This window comes from Macrotis lagotis, chromosome 4, assembly GCF_037893015.1.
Source record: "Macrotis lagotis isolate mMagLag1 chromosome 4, bilby.v1.9.chrom.fasta, whole genome shotgun sequence".
In the NCBI taxonomy this organism is placed as follows: Eukaryota; Metazoa; Chordata; class Mammalia; order Peramelemorphia; family Peramelidae; genus Macrotis; species Macrotis lagotis.
The window spans coordinates 228,357,420-228,373,598 of record NC_133661.1 but is presented as its reverse complement, the minus strand read 5'-3'; the positions used below and the strand labels follow the sequence as shown (position 1 = coordinate 228,373,598).

At 38.3% G+C, this 16,179-nt stretch overlaps 1 protein-coding gene across 8 annotated transcripts in view; it reads right to left on the bottom strand.

Annotated features, from left to right (window-relative positions):
- FOXN3 (forkhead box N3) overlaps positions 1-16,179 on the bottom strand; it is a 487,407-nt gene that overhangs the window by 321,569 nt on the left and 149,659 nt on the right. The window contains exon 1 of one of the 8 annotated variants that reach the window (XM_074235540.1): positions 6,284-6,512. The exons of 6 other annotated variants lie outside the window; for them this stretch is intronic. The gene's annotated coding sequence lies outside the window, so the exon portion shown is untranslated. Of the gene's footprint in view, positions 1-3,592; positions 5,189-6,283; positions 6,513-16,179 lie in introns of those variants that run through there. One more of the 8 variants, XM_074235541.1, reaches the window with a different exon arrangement.

Genomic DNA, 16,179 nt, shown 5'->3' with positions numbered 1-16,179 from the left:
TTAATTAGACAAGTTGTTTAAACTCTTTGTCTGGTTTTCATTATCTTCTGTAGGGAACACCTACCATTTGACAGCATTCTAATGAAATAAAATATATGAAAGCCCTTTATAAAGCAATGACAGCCACTGAGAAGGGGGAGGAATGGGGGGGGGGGAATAACATTGGTGAGAAAGATACATGAAAACCCCTATGTTCAGATCCCAATCTGTAACCTTTAATCCCAAATCTACAAAACTCAAAAGTTTTTAAATTATACAGCCCAAGGACTGTAGATTTCAGAACTTTCACTATGACAAATGCTTTAAAGAACCAACGGATAAATAATAAAATCTCTTACTTGCCTGAAAGTAGTTTCAAAGCTTACTGATAAAAGTTTTAGGGTTAGGTCTTAATCACATTATGGCTGTGTCTTTGTTTCAGGCCCTACAAAAATATCTGATATGAAATCATATATAGACAGGGCATTTTAAACTATACCTCTGAGCCAATCATTTAACCTGTTCCCTAAGTTTTGTGAACTGCAAACTAGAGATAATAATAATAATAATAATAATAATAATAATAATAATAATAATAATACTTGCCTCACAAGGCCAGTCCAAGGCTCAACTGAGACAGTACCTGTAAAAAGCACAATGGTTGGGACATAATAGGAACTATATATTAATCCTTATTTTCTTCCCTTCTCCAGATGAATGCTTATTTTTCTCCACCCAGTTATATTTTCATGTTTCTATAATTATTTCTAGAGCACTATTAGTAAAATTATGGTTCTAACCTATTATTAACTAGTCCACACTTCGAGTCACAGTGCTGTGAAGATAATTCATTACATAGCTTTTAGCAACCTTCTCTCTCAGATTTCATAAATACTTTGATCTTTAATGCACTTTTACATCTTGAGTTTTTCTTGCAATTATCTGGATTGGTGTTTTCAGGCCCCTACAAGATTTTAAGTTCTCTGAGGGCAAGGACAAATGGTTAGCACAATACAGAGTAGGCAACTGATAACCATTTGTTGTACTGAATGAAACAGAGAGAGGTAGATTTTGGCCCTCCCTAAGGAAAAAACTTCCCAGTAATGGGAATTTTGAAAATGAAATGGGTAACCTCAGAATCATGGATGGGAGGATGGTTTGAGGGGGTGGGTAAATGAGGAATCTCTCCAAGCAGAGATTTATTGGATCACAGATGATGAGGGAGAGGTCATCAAGTACAAACCCTTCATTTAAAAGACAATGGAAACTCACAGAAAAGGAGGTTATGTGCTTTGCCCAAGGTCATATAGGTCATAAATATCTGAGGTCCTTGAAGTGGTTCCAATGCCAGAAAGTGTTTTAGTAGGGATTTATTCTACTCTCAAGATTCTATCAATGTGTAGATCCTACATTTCTTGACTGACAATAAGACTTGCTTAGAGCAAGTCATAATAGATAGGAAAGCTGACCTCAGAGTCAGAAAGACCTGGGTCAAAGGTCCACTTCTGACATAATAAGAGCTAAGTGAAACTTTCTAGGAATGTAAATGGCACAAGTCACTTCATCTGCATTGGTGGAGGGCTTATCCTCACCCAAATTTCCCTATGATATCACATTCCTAGATCCTTCATTTTCTAGCCCAACTTAAAAAAAAAGTTTGAAAAATACAATCATTCTTTACAAAAGTGCTTTTATTATTATTATTAAACAAATGATATTATTATTCCCTATTATTTTACAGATTAGTAAACAGGATGAGCAGGAAAGTGACTTAGCCAGTAACCATCACAGAGTGATTGACAAGGCCAGGATTTAAACCCAAGTCTTTCCTGACTTCAAGATCAGTCCTTTAATCAAAGATTCACTCAGCTTGACCTCTCAGTGGTCACAAACTTCACAACAAGTCTTTTGAAAACCACTGTTCAAAAACCAAACATATGAATAGCCTCTTCTTTGAACATTAGCAATAGTGGTGAGTGATAATAACTAAGATTTGATATAGCACTATAAGATACATGTACTTACTAACTTCTTTTATCCTTACAAAAACCTTGTGAAGTAGTTATTATTATTATTATTATTATTATTATTATTATTATATCCTTTAAAGAGATGAGAAAACTGAGGCCGAGAGAGAGGTTAAGTGACTTGCCCTGGTCACGCAGCTAATAAATGTCAGAGGTAGGATTAGAACTCAGATTTTCCTATCTCCAAATCTGGTGCTCCATCTGTCACACCATTAAATTGCCTCTTTGTTCTCTCAAGTGTCAAACCTTCAGGACAGTTTTTAGGAGATGATACACATAATAATCAACATCATTTTGAGTACAATTATAAGATCATAGACATTATTTCAGGGAACTCTGGAGTCATTCTAGTCCAACCCATTTCTATTTTACAGATAAAACTAAGCTTGTCCAAGACTGCATTGCAATCCTCTCACTGAAGGGCAAATATGTTTTTCATAGTACCACACTTTAGAGATCCTTGAGAACAGTTCCTGGGGATGAGGACTACAAAGCACACCTCAAGATTTGGAAGGGACTTCATAGTTTATTAATTCCAAAAGGTTCATTTTAGAGAGAAAACTGAGCCTCAGTGAGGTAACTCTACTGGTCCTGATTCACCCAGGGAGTAAGTGGAAAAACTGGGATTCCAACCCAGATTCCCCAATTCCAAATCTCCCATCCTTTCATAATGACCCATCCATCAGTTAGGGCAGACAGCCTTTGGTTGTGCCCATCACGGTCAGGCTCCAGCTAAATCGGTTCCATCCTGGATCAGGTTCTGGATCAGGTTAATGAGACCTGATCATGCTCAATTGGGAAAATCAAACAATTAAATCATGTGAAAAACGTTGATTGCCAGAGGAGGTCTCCTAGCCTGCTAGAGAGAAAGCCTGGTGACTGTTCGACTACACTTTAAGAAGTCGGGCAAATTCACTTAAAGGAGCAATAGTTCTCAGCTGTGCAGTCAGCTGTGTGGTATTCTCTGGAGACGCCAGCCTGCTGTTCACATGGCAGACACTTCTCGGAGAGGCCAATATTTACAGCAGCCTCGTGGGTAATTACAAAAATGGACTGGCCCACCCACCTGAAGAGACCTGGACACCCACACAAGAGAAGACATTCCAGGCATATAAATTTCTGTGTTTTGCCACCTTGTTGTAATTCAATGAATATTGACTAAGGCTGGAAGTGAAGCAAAAAAAATGGAAAATGACACAATCATCACCCTCAGGGAGCTTACCAACTAGTAAATTATGAATAGGTTTGCTTTTAAACTTAATCTATCCTTTCAAGGGTAAATGGCTTATCGGTTACAAGGTCATTCCTGAAAGAAAATTCCTAAGGCTTTTAATTCATTTAAAATTTTTGTTGATCTCTTTTTCTTATATGTCATTTTAATTTCCAAATATACAATTCAGAGTCATATCTTATAACAAATAAAGAGAAAAAGATGGTTCAACAAAACTAAAGCAATGTATCAATTGACAAAAGATTCCCATACAAATCAAGCAATATATCACAGAAAAGAATATTTCACTTTGCATGCAGTTGGAAAAATAAATTTATTTTTTAAAAAAGAATATTCCATACCCATAATCCCTCACCTCTACAATGAAGAGAGGGAGTTAATATTTTCTTACTTCTTCAGGGTCTTATGTCTTCAACAAGCTATTTTAATTAGAAATCGATTCATTCATTCAGATCCTCCTTGTGCTATTTCCATTTATGATGTTGTCGTCATTCTTTATGTTATTTTCCTAGCTCTGCTGGTTTCACTACGTATCAGTTCCCATAAGTCTTCCCGAGTCTCTGTATTCTTATTTGCAGTTTCTTATGGTGCGATAATATTTCATTATATTCACATGTTTAGACATTCTCCAGTGGATGGGCAGCTACTTCATTTCCAGGTTCTCAGCTCCTACAGAATGTTTTGCTGTTTATATTTGGATGTCTATAAAATCCCTTATCTCACTTTTTTACACATATATGTATATATATTACACACACACACACACACACACACACACACACACACATATATGAGAGAGAGAGAGAGAGAGAGAAAGTACACTGGCATTTCTGGATTAAAGAGTTAAGGACAATTTAGCTACATTCTTAGAATAATTTCCAAATGCTTCCCTTCTAGAATGGTACAGCAAAGGAACTTTTAATTTCTCTGAAATGGTTTCCTTATTTGTAAATAGAGGAATATGTATAGTGCGGACCCTTTCATCTCTAAGGTACTATGATTCTCTGATTTAACTGTGTGACCCTTGATAAGTCATTGTTCAGGCTTCAGGATTCTCCTCTAGAGAAAGAAATGGGAATGGAGGACCTCAGGATCTCCAAAGTTTCTAATAATAAGTCAACATTTATACAGTGCTTATATATATATAGCACCAGTCTCGAGCTCAGGTTCTTCAGAGGTAATAATATTTATATAAGTTTGGAACAGGGAACTAGGTGGCTGCCCCAGAACCCAGGACTGACATTAGGTGAACTCTTCTTCATGAGTTCAAATCCAGACTCAGACACAAGCTGTGAGTCTTTGGGCAAGTGGCTTAACTTTGTTTGCCTTAGTTTACTCTTCTGTAAGTTGAGCTGGAGAAGGAAGTGGAAAACCACCCCAGTATTTGCAAATAAAAAAAAAATCAACCCAAATGGGGTCATGGAGTCAGACACACTACACAAGGTTTGCAAAGTCCTTTTGATATTGTCTCATTTTATCCTAACAAAAACCCTAAGATTTTAACTTTTGATTCTGGCATTCACTTTTTAAATTTCTGATGATAGCTTTTGCTTTCATATCATCTTAATTTTCAAATATATCCCTATCTAGAGACTCATCTCTTATAACATAAAAAAAAGAAAAGAGTAATTCCATAAAACTAAGCAATATATCAACTGAGGAAAAAAAAAGTCCTATAAAACTAAACAATATATCACTGTGTAAAGAAGATTCCCTTTTATTACCTCCCTTTCACAGAAGAGAAAACTGAGCCTGAGAGGACTGAAGTGACTTGTCCAGGATCACACATCTAACACTTATCCATCCACTTGGTGAAACTCTGAAGCTACTAAAAACTGGTGATCTTATGACCTAAATTTTAGTCTTACCTCTCTGGTTGGCTTAGTTAATCCTTCAGGCTCTCTAAATTTTGTTTCTGCCAGTAAAATAAAACTATTGGATTAAATCAGGGTTTGTCTTTGTTGTTGTTTCAAGGGTGGGTGGGGGGGAGGAGAGGCAATCCCGTTAAATGAATTGCCTAGGGTCACACAGCTAATAAATGTGTCTTGAGGTCAAATTTCAATTCAGGTTGAATTCAGATCCTCCTGACTCTAGGGCCTGTGGCAGATAAGGGATTCTTAATCTTTTTTTTTTCCTGATAGCTGATCCCTTTGGCAGGATGGTGATGTCTATGGAACCCTTCTTAGATTTAAAAAAAAAATCCTAAAGATTTAGAATTTAGAATTTAAAAATTTTAGAATTTAAAAAATTTAAAAAATTTTAAAAAATCATAACTAAAAGTATTGTTATACTTCAATTAAGGGTTCCAATTAAAGGTCGTTCAGAGTAAAAACTCTTGGACAAAATGCACAGTAAGGACTTTTGAAGAAACTTCAGCTAAGAATTAATGATTTCCATGAGAAGAAGGTGGTCTAGAAAGAAGAATGCAAGAGAAGATAGGCTTATAAGACAAGAACTATACAAAGAGGTCAAATTTAGAAGTGGAGGGGAACTCGAAATAGAGTCAGCAAGTAGGAAGACAGAATAACAGAGATTAGGTCGATTTGGATGGGCTGATAGAGGTACAGGAAGCCAAGAGTCAGGAGCTTAACTCTGATAGAGAGGATATTAGGAAGCTGTGGTGGAAGGAAGGAGGTATGGTCAAAGTGGCAGATGAGGAAGATGGCTGTAGTTGCCATGTTTCTATCCCTTTCAAAATCCAGGTTCAGTATTCACTTTTAATCCATCATTTACTTTCTTCACCTCCCTCCCCATCTGATTTCCCTCTGCAATGACAGGGGCTCTCTGGGGCTGACAGGCTTGCTTTTACCACAGGTATGAGAGAAGTATACAAAAGGCAGGGAGCTTTCAACAGTCAGCCTTCTTTTCCTGTGTAATATGGCCCAGAAGCTGGATGCTGAGGGACAGACAGCAAATCTACACTTGATAGGATTACTCAGTATCATTTCCATGGAAAACCCAGCAGGCAGAATTAGCCGTGGATGCCAACTGCCTCGATTACACCATTTTACCAAATGCTTTCTAATGCAGCTCTCAGGAAAATTACCCTGTTCCTCTGGCCTCAGCAGGGTGGTTCAGTGTTAACTGTCAGCTGTGTTATTATCGCTCAGGATCACTTGGTTTTCAAGAGTAGCCTAGACGTATCTTAAAATAAATAATAATAAAAAAAGTGACTTAGCTGCCGGATCAATGTAGCCTGGCACTTAAGACCCACACAGTGGCAGGGAGCCCCTCTCCACTGGCTCAGGTGCAGGGAGCAGTCAGACTGGCCACGATTCTGGATGGGTCCCAGTCCACCACTCCCCGCCCCCCCCACTCCCCCTGAGTTGTTTTGACTGATTGGCGATAAAGCCTTTAAACAAAGATTAGCCAAGCTCATTTCAGTTCCATTCAGGGCCAAGGGGGGCAAAGTCGATATTTGCAGAGTGGAAAAGGACAAAAGGAAACAAATTTTGTTTGTAAGCTCTCCAAACAGAAGGGGGTAGGAGTAAGGAGAGGAGAGTAGCAAGGAATCCCCAATTCCCTTTTCCCTTACATGGTCCTGCCTCATCTAGGAAACAGACTTAACTAATGGTCAGGCTTTAAGGGAATCCCTGCCTTACAAAGCACTCCCATTGGACTGCTGCCTTTGCCACAAAAAGGAGGGTAAAAAATCCTTTTTTTTTTAAATCTAGTATAATTCACAAAAAAAAAATCCAGGGTAAGCCCCTACTATGTGCCAGGAAGTTTTAGAGACACAAGGATCAAAAAAAAAATAGTCTGCCCACATGTCACACAGTTATTATCACTGTCCACTAGGCAGTGGGATAGGGGTGGAGGGGGAGGTGAGGAAGTGCAAGTCATGTGAACCAGGGTCGGTAAATTCAAAATTAATAGAGTGCTTTCAGTGAAGTTGTGAGTACTAATAAATGGATAATCAGGAAAGATCTCTCTCTCTTTTTTGTTTTTGGTAAGGCAATGGGGTTAAGTGACTTGCCCAAGGTCACAGAGCTAGTAATTATTAAGTATCTGAGGCTGGATTTGAACTCAGTCCTCCTGACTCTAGGGTTGATGCTTTATCTACTGTACCACTTAACTGACCCCTGGGAAAGCTCTTTTATGGGAAATGGTTCTAAAACTGAGATTGAAAAGGAGCTAATGGTACTTTCAAGAGGCAGGGGTAAAAGCTAAAGCTCCTAGAGATGGGAAACAGACAGGCAGCAAAGTAAAAGGTAGAATTTCATACACAGGGAAGAATGTCTGGTTCAAGAGTATATGCAAAAATCACATGAAGTCAATCTGGAAAACTAAAATTGGACCCAGCTTGCAAAATAGGCTTTGAGTCATAAATGTAGTAGTTTGGATTTTTTTCTCAGGAACTCAGTTTTCTCATTTGTTAAATGAAAGGCTTGAACGAGATGATCTATAATGCCCTTTCTAGCTTGAAATCCTATTCTATCATAAAGTCAACAGGAGGGCATTAAAGTTTCTTGGGCAGATCTATGATCTTAGTAAAATGAATCAGCAGCTATGTGGAGGATGTATTGGAGAGGGAAGAGTTGAGAAGTAATAATAACATATTCTAGATCCTAGGAATAGTTCTCTTCTTGATGGTACTGCTCTTTGGGGCTAATTAATGTTTTGAAAACTTATTTAAATTGAGAGGGAAAAGATAAAAGGTTATTCTCTATACTATAGGATGAATTGAAGATTAAGAAGTTGGGAAAACTATGTATTTGTTTTTCTTTATCCAGTCTGGAGTCATATGCCACTGCCTTCTCCCCACTTGGCCTTTCATTTCTGAATCCAAATATCAGAACTGAAAAAGGACCTTGATAATCATTTTACAGCAAACTGAAAGGTCTTGTGCTTCTACAACTTCTACAACTTTGAATTTACTGACCCTGGTTCATGTGACCTCCATTTCCTTATCCCCCACCACTATTCCTACTGCTGAGTGAACAATAAAAGCTCCAAAAGGGCAGAGGTTATTTTGGAGTTTTTTTTTGTCCTTATATTTCTATAACTTCCTCCCAACTTAGTGACTTAAGATATGAGGATACCTGAACAGGTATCACATAGGTAGCCATGGTTCAAGCCTTGCATGACTCTAGGTCCAGTCCTTTATGGATGAACTGTTTCACAATATTCACAAAGTACATTCTTTACTTGCACATCTTTTTTTTAAATAACTCCCATTTGACATATGGGGAAACTGAGGCTCAGAGTATTTAAAAGACTTTACTGTGATAGAATAGAAACCAAGATCTAAATTAGTTCTCCTTATTCCAAGCTCCCTGATAGTTCTACTGTACTACACTCTCCAATGCTGGCTGTCTTCCAGGAGTTCCTCAATTTGCAAAGAAGAGAGAATATGTTTTTGTTCCCCATAAGTAACAGCCCTCCCATTTATACTGGAGCAGTAGAGACTAACTTCTTATCCAAACATGTCCCAGGTAACTAGTACAAGGCTGTTTTGGCATCAAAAAGTATAACACTTCTCAATTATGCCTCTTACTGACTTGGCCGTCTATCAATCTTTACTGACTGAGAGGCAAACTATCAGTTCAGACATGTGAGTGAACGATGTCACATTTTGATACTATTAATACTATATAACACTATAAATTCTCCCTCTCTCCACTTCCCAAGAGTTGCATAGACTTAGGAAAAGTAGTACCTCCCTTATGAATCATGAAACCCAGAAACTTTGACTAATAAAATAGTTCCTCTGGCTGGTGACTCTTCTTTCAGTCACAGAGAATAAAGAGAGGGTTTTCTAGCTCTTGGCGTATGAGGTCCAACACCGAGGAAGAATGTCTGATGAAGAGTGAATGAGTAGCACATCTGTAGGAGCTGACATCTGGCTCAAAACTGTCAAAAAATATAAGAGGGGAGAGAGAAGGATAGTGGAAACTCTCCTGGACAGCTGCACGAGAACACCGAGATAATGCACCAACGTCATGCCAAGTCTCTTTCAGAAGTCCCTCCGAGAGATGTGAAGGTGTATAAAATGTTATACTTATCCAGAATCAAATCACTTCCCTTTCCTCTAGAAATCCAGTCTGTTTCAATGGAAAAAAAAAATGACCTCCTTTTTCTTCCGCCTTAGACTGAGAAAACAGCAACATTAGTGGTTCTTCCTTTTTATAATTCTAGCAAGAGGGTCATCAGCTGTGTATAACAGGTTTGCTCTTGGGAAGCAACAGTCTTAAAAGGTCATGACCAAAACCTGATTCTGCAGTTGCTGCCATGAAAATGAGAGAACAGGGAAGCCCCCAGTTCGAACTTGGATTCTTCTGGTAATGTGTTCCTTTTTAATCAGCATATGCTACGGAGTAGACAGGGATTGTTCTCCCTAATAAGGGGGACTTGGAGGAAATATCTAAATAGCAGCAGGTACAAGGTTTCTCCGTGTTTAATAAATGTCAGTGATATTTGCGTACAGCACATTCAGCAATGAAGCATTTTATCTTATCAGAGTAGAGAGATGTAAGGAAAAGAAGATTTGCTTCCCTCCCTCTGTCTGTCATCTTCACAATAAACTCTCAACCCCAATCTGAGATATAATATTGATAGCCTTGTTTGGAGCTGCTATCTCTCTCTCTCAAATCATGTATACTCAATATTCACTCAACAAGTATTTATTAAACCCTTAGGCTATATCAAGAACTAAGTTAAATTCAGGGGATACAAAGAGAAAAGCCAAACAGACTTTTTTAACCAACAAGGAAACATTATTGGTGCCATGGGAAAAATTTTTTTGTTATTTAGTCCCCTCTGACTCTTCATGACCCCTTTTGGGATTTGGTTTCACATTTCATTCTCCAACTCATTTTTCTGATGAAGAAATTGAGGGAAATAGGGTTAAGTGATTTGTCCGGGGTCACACAGTTGTAAATATCTGAGGTTGCATTTGAACTCAAAAAGATGAGTTTTCCTCACTCCGAGCCTGGCCTTGTATTCATTGCACCACCTAGCTGCACTACAGGGAAAAATGCTAGATGAAGTCTATTTTCCTTCCCTGGCTAACAATACAATCATGACCAATGGATTTCGTTTCTCAGAATGTCAGTTTTCCTCACTTATAAAACTGGGATAGAAAGTCTGCTAGTATTTATGTGGGTCTTTTTTATGGGGCTATATAAGGTTTATATTTATTTAGTGTTATAACTGACACTGCTCTCCTGACCCCACCAATTATTGTTCTAAAACTGACATTTTTTTCCTGACTATTTCCCTTCTCTGGAAGACTTTATACCCTTATTTCCCTGATTTGCTTTAAATCTCAACTAAAATTCCATATTTTACACGAAGCTCTTTCCCATTTCTCTTAATTCTAGTGCTTTCCCTCTATTGATTATTTTCTACTTATCCTGTATGTAGACTGTTTCGTATATTTGCCATTAGACTATAAACTCCTTAAGGACAGGGATGGTTTTTTTACCTCTTTTTGTATCTCCAGGGCTTAATATAGTACATTATATAGTAGTTCTGATTGATTGATTGATAGTTTTTCACATTTATATAGGGCTTGCATCTCCATTTATCTTGGCAACTACCTTGAGTTAGTATCTTTTATTACCCCCCATTTCACAGATGGAAACTGTGACAGATTAAATGACTTGTCCAGGGTCACACAGTTATTAAGTTTGTGAGGTATGAACCTAGGTGTCTTTGACCCCAAATCCATTAACAGCTGATTCACAACATTCTGGGTGAGGCCCGATCAGATTAAAATGTAATTGGAAAACAGTTGAAAATTATATAAAAATATAAAAAACATAAATAGTATTTATTTATGACTCTCTAAGTCAATATATACTTTCAGGGATTCTACCGTGGTTTTGTGGTCCCACTGCTATTTGAGTTTGACACAACTGACCTAGAAGATTCCTCATAAGTGGTCATCTAACCCTCTATTTGAAAACTCCTAGCTATGTAAAGTAGGGTCTGCTCCTGAATAGGTCTGGAGTTGAATGGTCTTCTGTGGCTGCTGAATGTTCAGCTGGCCAGTGGCTAAAAAGAACTTACTTCCCTTAGGTACTTGATGGTCAAAGATGACCTGATGCTTGATGAAAGGCAATCCTGGTGTCATGTACACTTGGCCATAGTATCAAACTTCTTTTCCATATGTCCTCGCCAAGCCAGTTTCCATTAAGAAACCATCCCTTCACAGGTTAGGCCACCCATAGCAACTGACATTCTTAGGCTCTTTCATTGAGGAGTGACCCACACTGGAAGATGCTTTCCCCTCTCTTGGGCCATTAGATATGTCTGGGAGCAGCTTTTCTAAGGCTTTCTGGTCTGGATAATGGTGAAGGGACAGGATTTTCTTCTGTCCCTTTTTTTGTACTTGAAATTTTGACAAATGAGATAGACTATCTCCTCCATCTTAATTCCTCTCTGGAATCACAGGAACTAGATTTAGATTTCATCTCAAACTATTTATGTAACTTTGGGCATACGAATACTATTGTGTGATTTTGGGCAAGTCCTTTAATCTCCCAGGACCTCGTTTCTTTATCTGTAAAATGAAAGGGTTGAACTAGATGGTAATGTTCCTTCTAGGCTTTACTATCTTATAAGCCAAGGGTTTAATATTTACCATGATGAGACCATGTTACCCTCCACACAGTAGGATTTTGCTATTGTCACCATTGTAATCCTTGTATCGAAGTAAAAAATCCATTTGGACCCAAGTCCTATTCGTAATGTTGGTTGCGCTGATCATTTCTCTGGATCATGTTTTTGAAACAAATTTTAAATGCTTACTACAGCCCTTTAGTTGTTGCAGAGTGTGTTTTTGTTATCAGGGGATTAGTCATTAGATTTTTCTGCTCCTCCCACAATTCCATCCTATTAGTTTTATTTACATTTATAAATTATGCACCAAACTCAAAAGCCTCAGCCATCCTGAACCCAAATGAGTCATAGGAAAAAAAAAAAAAAACATGGGCAGAGAAGGAATAATCTAGCTTCCTGCTTCCTCCAGGAAGTTTTCTCAGATTATTCTAATTTTCACAGATGTGCTTTAAGAAAACACTTTTTTAGCATTTAGTCTTAAGGAGGGAATGTTCAAGATACCTGAAAGGTAGTTTCATGAAGATTCTTATAATGGCAATCCCCAAATACTAATAGTAGAGATGGAAAAGGAAGAGGATTTTTTGTTTGATTCTTTGCTTTTGTTTAGTGGAAGGAGAAGGAGATCTATGAGGAAATAGAGCATTATAAAAGAAAGATTTCATTCTATTAGTGCCTCATTCATAAAATCACAGATCTTCAGAGTTGACAAAGAACTCAGAGGTCATCAGATCCAATATGGCAAAGGGTATGAAGTACTAGTGTTGAAGCTAGAAGATCTGAATTTAAATCTAGGCTCTTTAATGTAATATTTGTATGCCTGTGGGCAACTGATTTCAACTCTCTGGGTCTTAGTCTCCCTGGAGAAAAATGTTCACCAATAATTGTTAGGTTAACAGTTTAGCCAATTTCATCAATGATTAACTGGGTCAGTCCTCTTTTGTCTTTGTTGTTCTTAACCTCAATGTCTTCTCTCACATGGATTCCCTTATCTCCACTCTCATAGCTACCATTTTGGATCCAGAGCTCACTACCTTTCCCCTAGACCACTGTCATCATCTCCTAAATGTCTCCCTGTCTCAAATTCCTCCCTACTGCAATCCATCTTCCACACAAGCTTCTCTGGACTTCTACAGCATGACCTTGCTGCCTTTTTTACCTGAAAATCTGTCTACCCCAAAAGCCCCCTCCTTTCATTGGGAACTTCCATTTTGAGGAAAAGTCTAGGTCATCTATTCACTCTTCCCATAGCTCTACTTCTTACTCTCCAGACTTTACCACCATCTCCACTGTGGATACTTTTCTCCATGTCCCACATTTTCATTTCCATTGTATATGCTATTTTCTCCAATGAGAACTTAAGGTCCATGAGGGCAGGAACTATCTTGCATCTTGACTGTATTTATATTTCCAGTGACTAGCAAAATGCTGAATAAATACTTATTGACTGATTGACCCAGTCATCAAAGCCATTTCCCAAAAAAACATAGTCCTAGTTGGGTCATTACTCTATTCAAAAACTCCAGTGACTCCCTAGCCAACCTAGATCAAGCATTAACTCTTCTACTGGACATTTAAAATTTTTCACAAAATGGACCCATGTTACATTTTTAACCTTATTATTTATAGCTCACTTCCTTACCCCATTAAAGTACAGTTTAACCACTCTTACTATTCCTCACATACAAAATGCTCTATCACCTGGGTCACTCAGGGCTCACTTCCCTCATAACTTCCACCAAGACTCATCAGCATGCACGCACCCCAACAAATTTATGCATGAAACCTTTTCTGGTCCTCCTAATTGTTGGTCACCTTCCAAAGTTACCCTTATCTTTTTTTATATGTATTTTTATATATCTGCATAGGCAGATTTGCACAGGCAGCTAGTTGTCCTGGTGGATACAGTGCTAGACCTAGAGTCAGGAAAGTTCATCTCGCTGAGTTCAAATCTGGCTTCAGACACTTACTAGTTATGTGACCCTGGGTAAGTCATTTAACCCTGTTTGTCCCAGTTTTCTCATCTATAAAATGAGCAAGAGAAGGAAATGATAAACCACTTCAGCATCTTTGCCAAGCAAACCATAAAATGAAATCATAGAGATTGGAATGGAATCAAACACAAATGAAAAATGACTAAACAACATGTTTGCATGCTGTCTCCCCACTTAAAACTGAAACTCCCTGAAGGCAAGGACTATTTTCTCTTTTCTCTTTGCAGTTCCAACACCTAACACAGAGCTTGGGACAAAGCAGGGAGTAATAAATTCTTGCTTATTGACTCATCCTCCCCCTTTTCCCATTGCCTCTCTTCCTTTAAGAGAATAACATTACATGGAATCTTCAATAAGGGGTGAATGATTAATAGAAATCCTTCCCAGGTAATAAATATGTGTACCCTCCAAGAAAAACTTGTTAGCTGAAATTAATCTCGATCTGGCAGATAGAGAGATTTTTTTTTTTTGGAAGCAGGAGACCTTCAGATACTCCTGAACCATTCTTTCACTTAATGTTCCTTTCCTCCTAAACTTTAACCTGGCAATGGAGGGCAGCTTGGACTCCTGGACAGGAGTTCAAATTCAGTCTCTTAGACACTTGATACTTACTTAACTGTATGACCTTGGGAAAGTCTACCTCTTATCCAGACCACCTCCAGATTTGGCACAGCTCCTCCTCCCCACTCACTCAAATCCAGCTCACGTGATCATCATGGCATCACCTGCCTGATATCATGATCTTCTTTGAGAAAGAAGGACAAAAACATCATCAAAACTGGCATGGCAGGGGCGGCTAGGTGGTGCAGTGAGGGGTGGCTAGGTGGCGCAGTGCATAGAGCACCAGCCCTGGAGTCAGGAGTACCTGAGTTCAAATCCGGCTTCAGACACTTAATAATTACCTAGCTGTGCGGCCTTGGGCAAGCCACTTAACCCCATTGCCTTGCAAAAAAACAAAACAAAACAACTGGCATGGCATTTTTTAGTACTCTACAGAGATTCATATCATCCAGCTATCCTTCCTTCCTTTTGCAGATGGCAACTAGGTGATACAGTGGCTAGAACAGTGGGCCTGAAATTAGGAGGACCAGAGTTCAAATTCAGACAACACTGGCTGTATTACCTTAACCTCTATTTACCTCAACTTCCTTACCTGGAAAATGGGAATAATAATAGCAGGTACCACCCAGGGTTGTTTTGAGGTTCACATGAGTTAATATTTGTTAAACACTTAGCACCCTGCTATGTAAATGTTAGCAATTTTGTTATTTGTATTAATATTATTAAATGATACTTTACTCTCTGGGTGGTCAATGAAATCCAAAACAATCATAGCTAAAGGAGAGAGAATCATAGCTACAAGCATGGAGAGAATTCTGGAATGGAGTATTTACCATTTTATTGTTCACTATTCTGTAATTGCTTCAGCAGTTTTAATCTTATTCCCACCTCCCATTCTTCATCCCATTCCCAACTAGGATCTTCCTTCTTGAGGAAAATGATTGGTTTTCGTTTTGTTTTTTGCAAGGGTTAAATGACTTGCCCAAGATTACACAGCTAGTAAGTATCTAGTGTCTGAAGTCAAATTTGAACTCAGGTCTTCCTGACTCTAAGCCCAGTGTTGTATTCACTGTGCCACCTAGTTGCTACAAAGGGACAACAATCATTATACCCTTGTGTCTTTTTTCCATTTATTAAGTACTTATTTAAGTTCCATTTATAGAGGACATAGCAAGGTGTGGCTCTCAGCACTGGGTGGGGGGGCAAAAATTAAAAAAAAACTTAACCCCATCTGCCTTGCAAAAAAAAAACCTAAAAAAAAAATAAAAAAAACCCAACTATGGTCCCAGCCCTCAAAGAGCTTAGATTAACAGAAGATACACACAAAAAACATGCTCTAAGGTAAGCAGAACAATCTAAATCTCCTTCATTAGAGAGTCACTGGATCTAGACTCTGAGATATGATTCAGATTTGAAATCTGCTACCTATTACCTTTGTAATCTGGGGTAAACCTTCTAACTTCTCTGAGCCTCACCCTCTTCATCTGTAAAAACAAAGACTGGACAATTTGGCCAGGTCCTCTCCAGATCTACATCTGGGATCTCTAAGAGCTTTAAACAATCAGCTATGTGCCCTCGTCTCTCTCCTCTTATTTCTATCAGTCCAACTTACTTTGTTCACTAAGGTAGTCTTTCCAGATTGTATCTCCTGGGATTATTGTCTATATTTTCTTTCCTGAATTCAATTCAATAAATATTTATCAAGCACCAATTATGGGGCAGAATGCTATGTAACATACAATAGATCTCTGAACAGATTTGCACCTTTGGGGAACATCGAGACCCTAATTTTAGAGACTTAGCAAACAGAAGCCCCAGAGAGATG